Below are 12,165 nucleotides of genomic sequence, written 5' to 3'. Positions count from 1 at the left end.
ACTCTAACCCTGGCATTGACATCCTGCTACTCCTCACACATTTTCTCAAACCTAATACTACATTTATGGTACTTGGAGACCTACATTTAGGTTTTAACGATCAAACAGACAAGAAAGCAAGCACCTTCTATGAAGCACTCTCTGACATGAATTTCACCCAACATATGAACGTCCCCACTCAAATTCAAGGAAAAACCCTTGACTGGCTACTCACGGTTAACATGCCAATAACCACTGATTCCATCCTTTCATTAGATTGGTAAGATCACCATAGCATTAATTTTACAATAAATTGTCAGGGCAGTAAAACAGACAATAATTTGGCGACTTATGAAATGAGAAACACCCGCAAACTCACAGCTGATGTTCTCTCCCCTATCATCATTTACAACCTTAAAACTAGCACAGTCAATACAAAAAAAACCCACGATGTTAGCAGATATTTACCAGAACTGCCTCCCACCACCATAGACCTGGTGGCCCTATAACCACCAAAACTGGCAAAACTGAAAAAAGCAAGTGTTACTGGTTCCATGACGACCTAGTAGCACTCAGGCATACCAAACAATCATTGGAACACATATTTAAGAAAAAACCCAACTTAGATATCGAAAATGCTTTGAATTTAGCTAATAGAACTTATAAATTAGCGATTATAAGCCATAAAGCCAATGCATACAATATTTGTATCTCCAATGCTAACTCTAATGCCAAAGAACTCTTTAACATTCTCAGAGAATTAGAAAACCCCACCCCTAATTCCACCCCATCCAATGCAATCAAAGATTGGTGCACTACAATCCAAAATGCCCTAGCCTCTGAGATTGACTTACTCCAAACTAAAATCAACAAAAAATGGAAACTGTTAGCAGACAAAAGCAGACCCACTAATACCCCTATAGTGACTATCTCTAATGATATTTCCCCTTTCCATTTTAAAACAGTCACCCAGGACCACATTTTAAAAACCATAACTAAACTAAAAGCATCTACCTGTAAAGGTGATCAATTCCCTGTCCACCTAGTTAAACTCTGTGCACCTACCCTCCCATCCATTATCACTGACTTCGTCAACGCCTCATTTAGCTCCAACCTGGTACCAACTAGCATCAAAGAAGCCTGGGTCACCTCGCTTCTAAAAAAAACACCCTTGACCCAACTGTCCTCACTAACTACCATCCTATCACTACAGTACCCTTCCTGCTGAACATTATTGAAAAAATAGCCTACTCTCAAATTCAGGACCATTTAGAACTAAACCAACCTTTAGGCATGTCTAGAATCTGCATAGGAAAAGAAGCAGCTGATCCTATCACAGTGCCAATAGGTGTCCCCCGAGGTGCCTGCCTCTCCCCCACTGTTACACTCACCTGGACCCCACAGGGGTGTCGATCGGACCCGGACAGCTGCGGTCTCCTTCAACGTGATGCATAGTGCAGAGATGACTGTCTGGACTGGCACGCCTAGTCTTGTCTGCTGGACCTGAAGAAGTATTTTCCTGCAAGTGGAGACAGGGATTAACCACCTGTGGGTTTTAGTGATGGCCTCCCAACTGTTCTCGCTCTTCCCCACTAATCACCTCCGATATCCCCTTAGTAACCTCGCCTTATGTTCGTAAAAGATGAGCTCTCCATCCTGCGTGTCTTGCAGGGGCACGTAGATACCAGTTAATTCACTGGTTTGAAGGCGTTGGGAGAGTTCCGGTAAGTATTGACTCTGAAGTCCCTGGCGGGATTGGTAAGTATCAAGTTCAAGAGTTCAATGTGCCCGATGTTCACTCTTGTCCCCTTTCTTCGTTAAGTTGCAACTGAGTTTGTGAGAAGAAGGTCTCGTAGCTGCTGCTGGCGTTCAGGTAAGAGTCTGTGTTACCCAACGCTGTCCGGTAACTATTGCATGCGTTAACGTGTTGTTTTTCTCCCTCTTTACAGATGCGGCATATGAAAATGTGGAGAGTTATGGAATAATACTGCCAGTGGTAAATTAGGTAAGTCTATGGTGGTAAGAGGTTGTATTTGTTGATTCCCTTGGCTCACCTTGTTTTTTCTTGTGTCCCCTAGGTGTCGGATTACGGCGAAGAAATTATGGAGACAGTGCCGGATCGAAAGATGCTGTGAGAACTGGTGAGTATGGTGCCGTGCTGGAGCTGGCGAAGCGACGCGTGCAGGACTGATGTACTTTCCAGGTCCGGAGATGAAATGGTTCCGGAATTAGGTGAGGAATTTGAAATAAGTTTGTTTTCTAAACTTGTCCTTTTCTTCTTCTTTATTCTAGGTGCTCCGGATTCGAGGTCCTGATGCCAGGGGTAGGCATCATGACAGCACTCCCCCCCAAGGCCCCTCCTAAAGTTGTTCTTCCCCCTGGCCCCGGTTTGTCTGGGAAGTTCCGATGGAATCTTTTCACCGACCGAGGTGCATGAGCGTGGTCGCTAGGCTCCCATGATCTTTCTTGTGGTTCGTAGCCCTTCCAATCGATCAAATAAAAAAGTTTTGATTTAATCATTTTGGAGTACAGGATATTTTTTATCTCAAATTCAGGTTCTCCATCTATCAAGATGGGGTCAGGTGGTTTGGTTAATCTTGTCCCTGGTTGAACTGGTTTTAGAAGTGAAACATGAAAGACAGGATGAATTTGCATATTAGAGGGTAACTCCAATTTGACGGCCACCGGGTTGATAATGGCCTTAATGGTGTAAAGTCCCAAATATCTAGGATTAAAAGTCTGAGTTCCCTTCAGAGGTATATGTTTTGTAGCCAGCCAAACTTGATCCCCAATCTGGTATTGTGGAGTTTCACTTCTATGTTGATCAGCATTTTTCTTGTATTTCTGTTTAGCTTGTTTCAAATGTTCTGTGGCTTCCTTAAAGGCTTGTGTAATAGTAGAGTGAAAATGACTAACTGCGGGCATTTCTAAGTGCTGAGGCAAATCGAGTTCTGAGGTTCGAGGGTAATTTCCATATATGGTATAAAAAGGGCTTTGTCCGGTTCCTGAATGTACAGAGTTATTGTATGCGTACTCGGAAATCCATAAAATATCTTTCCAATTGCTTTCGGTCTGGTGTAGCATGCAGGGTAGGTACTGTTCAAGGGTCTGGTTGGTCCTTTCCGTCTGACCATCGGTCTCGGGATGGTGACTTGTTGATAGCCTCACGTCGATTTGTGCCAGTTGACAACATTTCTTCCAAAAATGCGATATAAATTTACTACCTCGGTCAGAAACCAATACGGAAGGGAATCTGTGTAATCGAACAATGTTTTTGAGGAACCGCTTGGCCAGAATCGAAGCAGAAGGTAACCCCTTTAAAGGAATAAAGTGGGCCATCTTGGAAAAAAGATCCACAATAACTAGGATGGTGTTAAATCCATTACATGGAGGTAGATATGTAATAAAGTCTAAAGACAAGGTGTGCCATGGTGTAGGTGGAATATCCAAAGGTTGTAAAAGGCCAGCAGGTTTTTTCTTCTGGCTTTTGTTTTGGGCGCAAATGCCACAAGACATCACAAATGACTTTACATCTTTTCGCCAAGTGGGCCACCAGAAGTGTCTCTTAATTTTCGCTTCAGTTTTTGCGATACCTGGGTGCCCTTCCATCAGGGTGTCATGGTAATTGGAGATGACTAGTTCTTGTATTTCCTTGTGTGGTAGAAATAGTCATCCTTGATAGTAAGGTAGGTCATTGACGACAGAGTAGTCTGGGCCTTTCTTTACCCAGTCCTGCAGGGTTGCTGGATCAAAGAGTTGTTGGATTTTTGAATTAATATCTTCTAGTGTCTGTAGAGTGGCTATGCCAAGAATTCTTTGCTCGGGAATTATTGCCACCGGTTCCAGGTTTGCATATGCTTCTCCCATCCGTATTCGGGATAAGGCATCTGCTTTGCCATTTTTGCAGCCTGGTCAATAAGTGATCACAAAATTAAAATCGGCAAAGAACAATGCCCATCGAAGTTGTCGCGATGATTGGGCTTTGGCTGTTTTAAAATACTGCAGGTTCCGGTGATCGGTGATTACGGTAATAGTATGCCTGGCACCAAGAAGATAGTGCCGCCAAGCCTTAAAGGCGGATTTGATGGCTAATAGCTCTTTATCGGTAACCGCATAGTTTAACTCAGGTGCTGAGAACTTTCTGGACCAAAACGCTACTGGGTGAAGTTGACCGGTTTCAGGATCCTTCTGGGACAGGACAGCTCCCATGGCTAAACTGGATGCATCAGTTTCTACTATGTATGGAAGCTCAGGACGTGGATGCTTTAAGACAGGTGCTGATGTGAATTTCGCTTTCAGCTCTTGGAAGGCTTTTTCAGCCTCTTCGGTCCACAAGAAGCGTTTGTTTTTTCGCAAAAGTGCTGTGATGGGGTGTACAACATGGGAGAAGTCTGGAATGAATCTGCAGTAGAAATTAGCAAATCCGAGCATGCTTTGTACCCCTTTGACTGAACTGGGTGATGGCCACTTGAGAATTGCGTCCACCTTTCGAGAGTCCATTTGGACTCCTTTTGGAGTCAGGATAAATCCAAGAAATTCAACTTCCGTAGCATGAAAAACACATTTTTCCAATTTTGCATATAACTTGTGCTGGCTTAGTTTCTCAAGGACTGCACGCACGTGCTTAACATGGTCTGATTCTGAGGAGGAGTACACTAGAATATCATCTATGTATACGACGACACAGACGTCAATGAGTTCATGAAGGACATTGTTCATAAAATACTGGAAGGCTGCTGGTGCATTGCACAACCCGAAGGGCATCACCTGATATTCGAATAATCCGTACTTGGTGGGAAAGGCAGTCTTCCATTCGTCGCCTTTCTTGACATGTACCAGATGGTATGCCCCTCGGAGATCTAACTTAGTGTAGATACAAGCATCCTTTACTTGGTCTAGTAATTCGGGGATCATAGGCAATGGGTATCGGTTTTTTACCGTAATCTGATTTAATGCGCGGTAATCTATGCACGTTCTAAGGTCACCTTCCTTTTTGGCACGAAGAATAAAGCTGAGGATGCAGGAGACTTGGAAGGACGAATAAAGCCATTAGCAAGGTATTGGTCCAAGTATTGCCGTAGGTGACGATTTTCAGGTCCTGTGAGGGCGTAGATTCTACTGCATGGGGGTTGTGCACCGGGTAGGAGGTCGATTTGACAATCGTATGATCTGTGAGGGGGTAATGTATTGGCCTGTTCTTTTTGAAAAACATCCTGAAATTCCTGGTATTCCTGAGGTAACTGCACGATTGGGTTAACGACTGTAGCCAGGCCTTTGTTCAAAGTTTTCTTCCGGGTAGCAGGTGTGTGCACAATCCGGGAAGGTTACTCTCTTCTCTTGCCAATCTATACAAGGATTATGTGTTTCCAACCATGGCATCCCCAGTATTATCTGGAACTGTGGGGCTTTGATTAGATCAAACACAATAGTCTCTCGATGCCCATCTTGACTCAACAGTGTCATCTCTGTAGTGGAATGAGTTACAGGCCCCGAGGCAATCTCAGTTCCATCAACTGTGGTGATGACATCCGAAGTGGTCTTTTTGCAAAGAGGTAGATTCATCCTTGACACCAATTCGTGGTCCATATAGTTTCCTACGGCCCCACTATCTATGTATGCCCTTACTGCATGCATACGTGATGGCTGCCTGGGATCAAGTAGGACCATTGGATGCAAGGTCTGAGTGTCCTTCTTTAAGCTCGGCAAGCAGACCTCTACGCTTGTCGGGCGTGGTCGTTTCCCAAATCAGGCTCTATGTGGCTTTTATCAGCAACTCCTACCACCTTCTTGGGTGGTTTTGTAGGGCAATCCCATAGAAAATGTCCTGAGGTTCCACAGTACAGACACAACTGAATCTGTCGTCTTCTTTCTCTTTCCTTTTGAGTTAAGGGTCCTTTAACCCCCCCGATCTGCATAGGTTCAGATGCATCTGTTCCTTTGGGGGCAACGTTGGGTTTAACCAATACCCGGTTCTTGAACTTAGCTCGATCAGTCTTTCGGTTCTGAAGTCGGTGGTCTAGCTGGACCACTAAGTCTATAAATTCTGTGCAATCCTGAGGTGGGTTCACAACTTGAGCCAAGACATCTTTGAGTTCTCCCCGAAGTCCACGATGAAGCAATGTAATTCGTTTTTCCTCCGGCCACCCGGTTTCCACCACCAACCTATTGAAGGTTGCAATATAGGTTAGCAGATCCTGGTTACCTTGTTGTAAGGATAAAGGTTTGTTGTCCAGGGCTTGACCCTGTGAGTGCCTGGTTAATAGTTTTTCCATGCTCCTTTGAAAACCCTGAAAATCCCGGAGAAGAGGATCATCCTGGTTGACTAATGGAATGGACCAATCCGCTGCGCTGCCACTAAGATATGACAATACAAAGGCTACTTTGGCTTGGTCATTTGGAAAGGCTCCCGGTCTGCATAAAAAGTGCAAGCGGCATTGGTTCATAAACACGGCAAACCTTTTGGGGTCCCCAGCAAAGCGTTCGGGTGGAGCTAACGGAATATTTCCTGGTAAAACCACTTGCACAGGATTGCTTGATGAAACGGGGGTTGGGTTTCCCCCATATCCAGGTAGGGGCGTTTGCCCAGCTTGGTTTTGCAGTAGTTGCCTAGCCAGATCATCTGTGTGCTCCTTTGAGACAATCAGTTCTCTCCTGAGGGCATTAGTCTCTTGACGAGCGGCATGTACTTCCGCCCTAAGTTCCCCCAATAATTGGGCCAGTTAGTCAGTTTCCGAGGTTTCCATAACACCCGGGTGGGTATTTGGAGAGAGGCTTCGCATTCTGTTACGCTCACCTGGACCTCACAGGGGTGTCGATCGGACCCGGACAGCTGCGGTCTCCTTCAACGTGATGCGTAGTGCAGAGATGACTGTCTGGACTGGCCCGCCTAGTCTTGTCTGCTGGACCCGAAGAAGTATTTTCCTGCAAGTGGAGACAGGGATTAACCGCCTGTGGGTTTTAGTGATGGCCTCCCAACTGTTATCGCTCTCCCCCACTAATCACCTCCGATATCCCATTAGTAACCACACCTTATGTTCGTAAAAGATGAGCTCTCCATCCTGCGTGTCTTGCAGTGGCACGTAGATACCAGTTACTTCACTGGTTTGAAGGCGTTGGGAGAGTTCCGGTAAGTATTGACTCTGAAGTCCCTGGCGGGATTGGTAAGTATCAAGTTCAAAGAGTTCAATGTGCCCGATGTTCACTCTTGTCCCCTTCCTTCCTTAAGTTGCAACTGAGTTTGTGAGAAGAAGGTCTCGTAGCTGCTGCTGGCGTTCAGGTAAGAGTCTGTGTTACCCAACGCTGTCCGGTAACTATTGCATGCGTTAACGTGTTGTTTTTCTCCATCTTTACAGATGCGGCATATGAAAATGTGGAGAGTTATGGAATAATACCGCCGGTGGTAAATCAGGTAAGTCTATGGTCGTAAGAGGTTGTATTTGTTGATTCTCTTGGCTAACCTTGTTTTTTCTTGTGTCCCCTAGGTGCCGGATTACGGCGAAGAAATGATGGAGACAGTGCCGGATCGAAAGATGCTGTGAGAACTGGTGAGTATGGCGCCGTGCTGGAGCTGGCAAAGTGACGCGTGCAGGACTGATGTACTTTCGAGGTCCGGAGATGAAATGGTTCCGGAATTAGGTGAGGAATTTGAAATAAGTTTGTTTTCTAACCTTGTCCTTTTCTTCTTCTTTATTCTAGGAGCTCCGGATTCGAGGCAGGTGTGGCAGAAGACTGGATGCTGGCTGCAGGCAGGCGGGCGTGGCAGAAGACTGGATGCTGGTTGCAGGCACGGTGAGCGTCACGCTGCTGGATGCAAAATAACACGAAGCATGTGCTGCTGTTCGGGTGTGGTTTAAATAGCCTCCAAAGTAGTTGCAGGTAAGAAGTTCCCTAGAGCCACGCCCGAGTAAAAAATAGTCCCTGTAAAAAAATAGTCCCATCCAGGCCTCATGTAGGCTTGGACTCTTTTGCAGCATGGTCTGCATCAGGTAAGTAAAGTCTATGAGCCTGGCGCCTATGGCGCCAAGACTGATTTCTATAATGAGCCTGGGCCTAAGGCGCCAGGACTGAATCCAGATAGCCCCTAGCCAGGGCTGCTGAGGTTTAAACAAATGTCTGGATACCTGCTCCCGGAGCTGAGGGCCTTGATCCTGATGCCCAGGGGTAGGCATCATGACACCCACCTTATACAACACCTACACTAAACTTCTATTCGTTGCGCTAGACAATATGGGTGTCATCTACACCAACTTTGCTGATGACACCCAGATACTCATACCACTCCCTGGGAATTATGAATTAGACACCATCCTCATAAATAACATCTATGCAATCATACAAAATTGGATGGCTCTAAACAGCCTTTGTCTTAACTATGAGAAAACTGAGATTCTCATTGTGGGCTCCCCACTAAAATGACCCTCCACTCTGACTACAAGTCAATCATAATCAATGGCACCACCATACCCGTCCTAAAACAAGTCAAAACACTTGGTGTCTACCTTGATGCCAACCTATCTATGACAAAGCACACACATGCCCTCACCTCATCCACCTCATACACAGCCAAACTCATAGTTCTTAGCCATCAGTTTCTCACCCCAGTTAATTGCATTACATTAGCCAGAGCCCTAATACCCTCTAAAGTGAATTATTGCAATGTTCTCCTACTAGATACTTGGAAGGCAAACATAGCCAAACTTCAACACATTCAAAAAAAAAACCCTACAAGCTTCTTTAGGGCTAAACAAATGAAAGCAAATCTCCCATATCAGAAGAGAGGTACATTGGCTGCCAATTAAAGCTAGAATCACGTTTAAAGCCCTGTGCATTACACACAAATGTATCAATAATACAGCTCCCATATACCTAAACAATTTCATCACAAAAGAAAATTGCTAATAGAACACTAAGATCTAATGCTAAATCTCTCCTGTCCATCCCACGCTACAATAACAGTAGGGCTGGAGGAACTAGCTTTCCAGTACTTGCTCCCACTCACTGGAATATCCTCCCCATTAATCTGAAAAATGAACCCTCATTACCCATCTTCAAGAAACTTCTAAAAACATGATTATTCAACACACTCTAACATATATATTGTCTTTAGATCATGCAGATCTGATTAGACCTCCTGCCACTACTGACGCCTATCTATCTGTACAGTTGTGTTGTTTTCTTCTTTTTATCTGATGTTAATTGTACTTGTTCCTCAAATTTATGTGTAACTTTGTAATTATCCTTTATAATTGTCTGTAAGCATTTTCTTAACTAACTGTAATTACACTGTGATACCTTAGGGTCTGGGCGTACAATAAATGCAATAAATAAAATAAATAAATACATTGTGAAGAGGCTTTTTCCCACTGCCAATGTACTTTTCTCATTAATAACACCACAAAGAGTATGGGACAATGCAGCTGGATGTTGTTCTGAGCAAGAGGCAGGAAGGTGTCTCATCAACAGAAGCATGTATACTATTTTGTCTGCTGGTGGGCTGTTTTTCTGCAACAATGACCTCATTAGTTGTGGAAATGCAGAGTTTTCCCAAGCAAATTGCATTTCGTTGTTGCCCATGGGTAATGCTGTTTTGTTTGCGCGTCTACAAGATGCAGTGAAGAGTTTACTGTAACAAGGTCAGCACAAGAAAACACAAAATCAAATAAAAACCAAAAAAGGTGTTTCTCTAGAAGCATATAAAAAATAAACTAAAAAAGGTTCTTTTCAGAGCTGCCCTTTACAACAAACTCTCCCTACCCTGGTTGCAAGTTATTCCCTGTCATGATGCCCGCTCCCGGGGAACCGGTTCAAGCCCTGCGTCCCCGAAAGCGGACATCCAGTCCCCAAGGAAGGACCCAGCAACCTCATATAGGGGCCCTTTGGACAGTGTCCTGGCGCCTATGGCGCCAGGCTCATAAAAGACATCAGTCCTGGCACCATAGGCGCCAGGCTCATTATGGGAGTGCTTGGGTGCACTTACCTGATGCAGACCATGCTGCAGGATCCTGGCCTCCTTGAGGCCTGAAAGGAATTACTTTACCTGTGGGACTAATTTAACATCCGGGCGTGGTCGGGGAAGGATACATACCTGATTGGAGGAAGGATACATACCTGGAACTTCTTCCAAGGCTATTTAAACCCCACCCGAACAGCCACACGTGCTTCGCGTTGTTCTGCATCTAGCAGCTGGACGCTCACCGTGTCTGCTCCTGCATCCTGACTTCTGCCACGCCTGCCAGCATCCTGGATCACCTGCAAAGGAAGATAAGAAGAGAACAGAAGAAGGAATAGTCCTTACCTGCTAAATCCGCATCCCGGAGACATCTCGCCGATAATCCTGAAAAGGAAGACTTTAATTTAAAAGCTCATCGCGTCGATCGCTGCAGTGCCGCATTCCACTCACCGTTACAGGGCGCCTCCATGTTCAGCAGCGATCATCCGGATTCGCAGTCACGCCCCAGCGCCTAGGGAGACAAAGACCAGAACAAAAGCTGAGAGAGAGAAGGGAATAAGGAAAGCTAAATCTCCATGTTAAGACTTCCCTGTTGATTCATTCCCTCTTCTTTTCGGGTCCGCGCCGCATCCTGGCATTTCCGGACCCCGACCCCTAAGGGGAAAAAGAGACATCAGCGTTAATTAGCGAATGAAAAGACATTACCAAAAAACGCTCATTAAAGACTTACCTGATTTCTACAAGGATTTCACCTCTCATCTCGGGTCGGTGCCTGTTCCCCGGCATTCCGTACCCCGGCCCCTAAAAGACACTAGCATTAGTACATTAATGCATGGACACAAGGGGAACCTCTTATCAAAAAACTTACCTGGAAGCCAAGCAAGTTTGGTTCTCACCAATCCGAAAATCCAATGAAGTAACTGGATACCAACGCTCCCCTGCATCAGAAGCAGGATGGAGAGCTCGTCCTTCCAGACCCTAAGGTGAGATGCTACGAGAAATCACAGAAGGGTTTCGAGGAGGGTGAGAGGGGAAAGTGGGAGGCCGATTGCATTACCCCGCAGACAGTTAATCCCCTATTTTCGTCCACAGAAGGATACTTCTGCGATCCAGACAAGCCAGATTTGGGTGCCCGGTCCAGTCTGTCTTCCGAACCCTGCGCATCACCTTAGAAGAGGTCACAGCAGCGCGAACCAGGCCAGCGCCTCCGTGGGAGTCAGGTGAGCGTAACATTCCCCCACACCCCCACGTAGCACGAAAGCCATATCCGGGGATTTTGAGGATGGCGGCCATGGAAGTGGGACTGTGGGGATTGTTCAAACAGGTGCTCAGGGTGTGCGTCACAGGAAAGGGCAGCAATAGGAAGAAGGACTCCTCCTGATTTACTAGTGCTCCACCCTCGCGGTACTTGGGGAAGCGCATGTGCCAAATTCTGCACTTAGCACCATGCTGGCCAATGGAAATGTGACTGTGGGTATTGTTCAATTAGGTGCTCACGGTGTGCGTCACAGTAAACAGCGGCAATAGTTTTTTCCATTACTTTGTGTAGTGCAGCTGGCAGATATGGAAAGACGCACCGTTTTCATAGTGGGTGATGCCTTTGTGGAAGATCTGTTCCTGTATGCCCTCCAAAAAGCCATTTGTGGAAATTTCGATTTGGAGGGAGTGGATGCTTTGTTGTGCAGTGTCGATGCGTGCTGTTTCGGCGGGGTTCTTGCAGAATGTCAAAGAGTGGCCACTTCTGCAACTGTACATATTGTGGTCATGCACTACGGAGCCTTGTTTTTGGATTCCATGCCTTGTTCACGTGTGTACTGTCAACTGAAAAAGTTGATGAAAGCAGTGTAGTGCATTTTTCCCACTGCTAAGGTGCTTTTCTCATTTATACCACCAAGAATAATATGGCACTATTCCAATGAATGTTGTCACAAGCCAATGGTCGAAAGGGGTCTTATCAACAGAAGCATGTGTGAGCTCTTGAGTGCTGCTGGGATGTTCTCCTGCGAGAATGATTACATTGGTTCTCGATATATACACCTTTTCAAGTCAAATGGCATGTCTTTGTCGACTAGTGGCAATGATATTTTGTTTTCCAATCTACAGGCTGCACTAAAGACCCTATTGTAAGAATGTGAGCTGAACTACAAAAATACATATAAAAACTGAATAAAAAGTTGTTTCTATGGAAGAACCTTTTCAAAAAAAGAAAAGCACTGCTCTTTTCAGAGCCACCTCTA

Source organism: Ambystoma mexicanum, chromosome 2q, assembly GCF_040938575.1.
Source record: "Ambystoma mexicanum isolate Mex_15411 chromosome 2q, UKY_AmexF1_1, whole genome shotgun sequence".
NCBI classification, from domain to species: Eukaryota; Metazoa; Chordata; class Amphibia; order Caudata; family Ambystomatidae; genus Ambystoma; species Ambystoma mexicanum.
The sequence above is the reverse complement of the archived record's forward strand: the minus strand, read 5'-3'. Positions refer to the sequence as shown.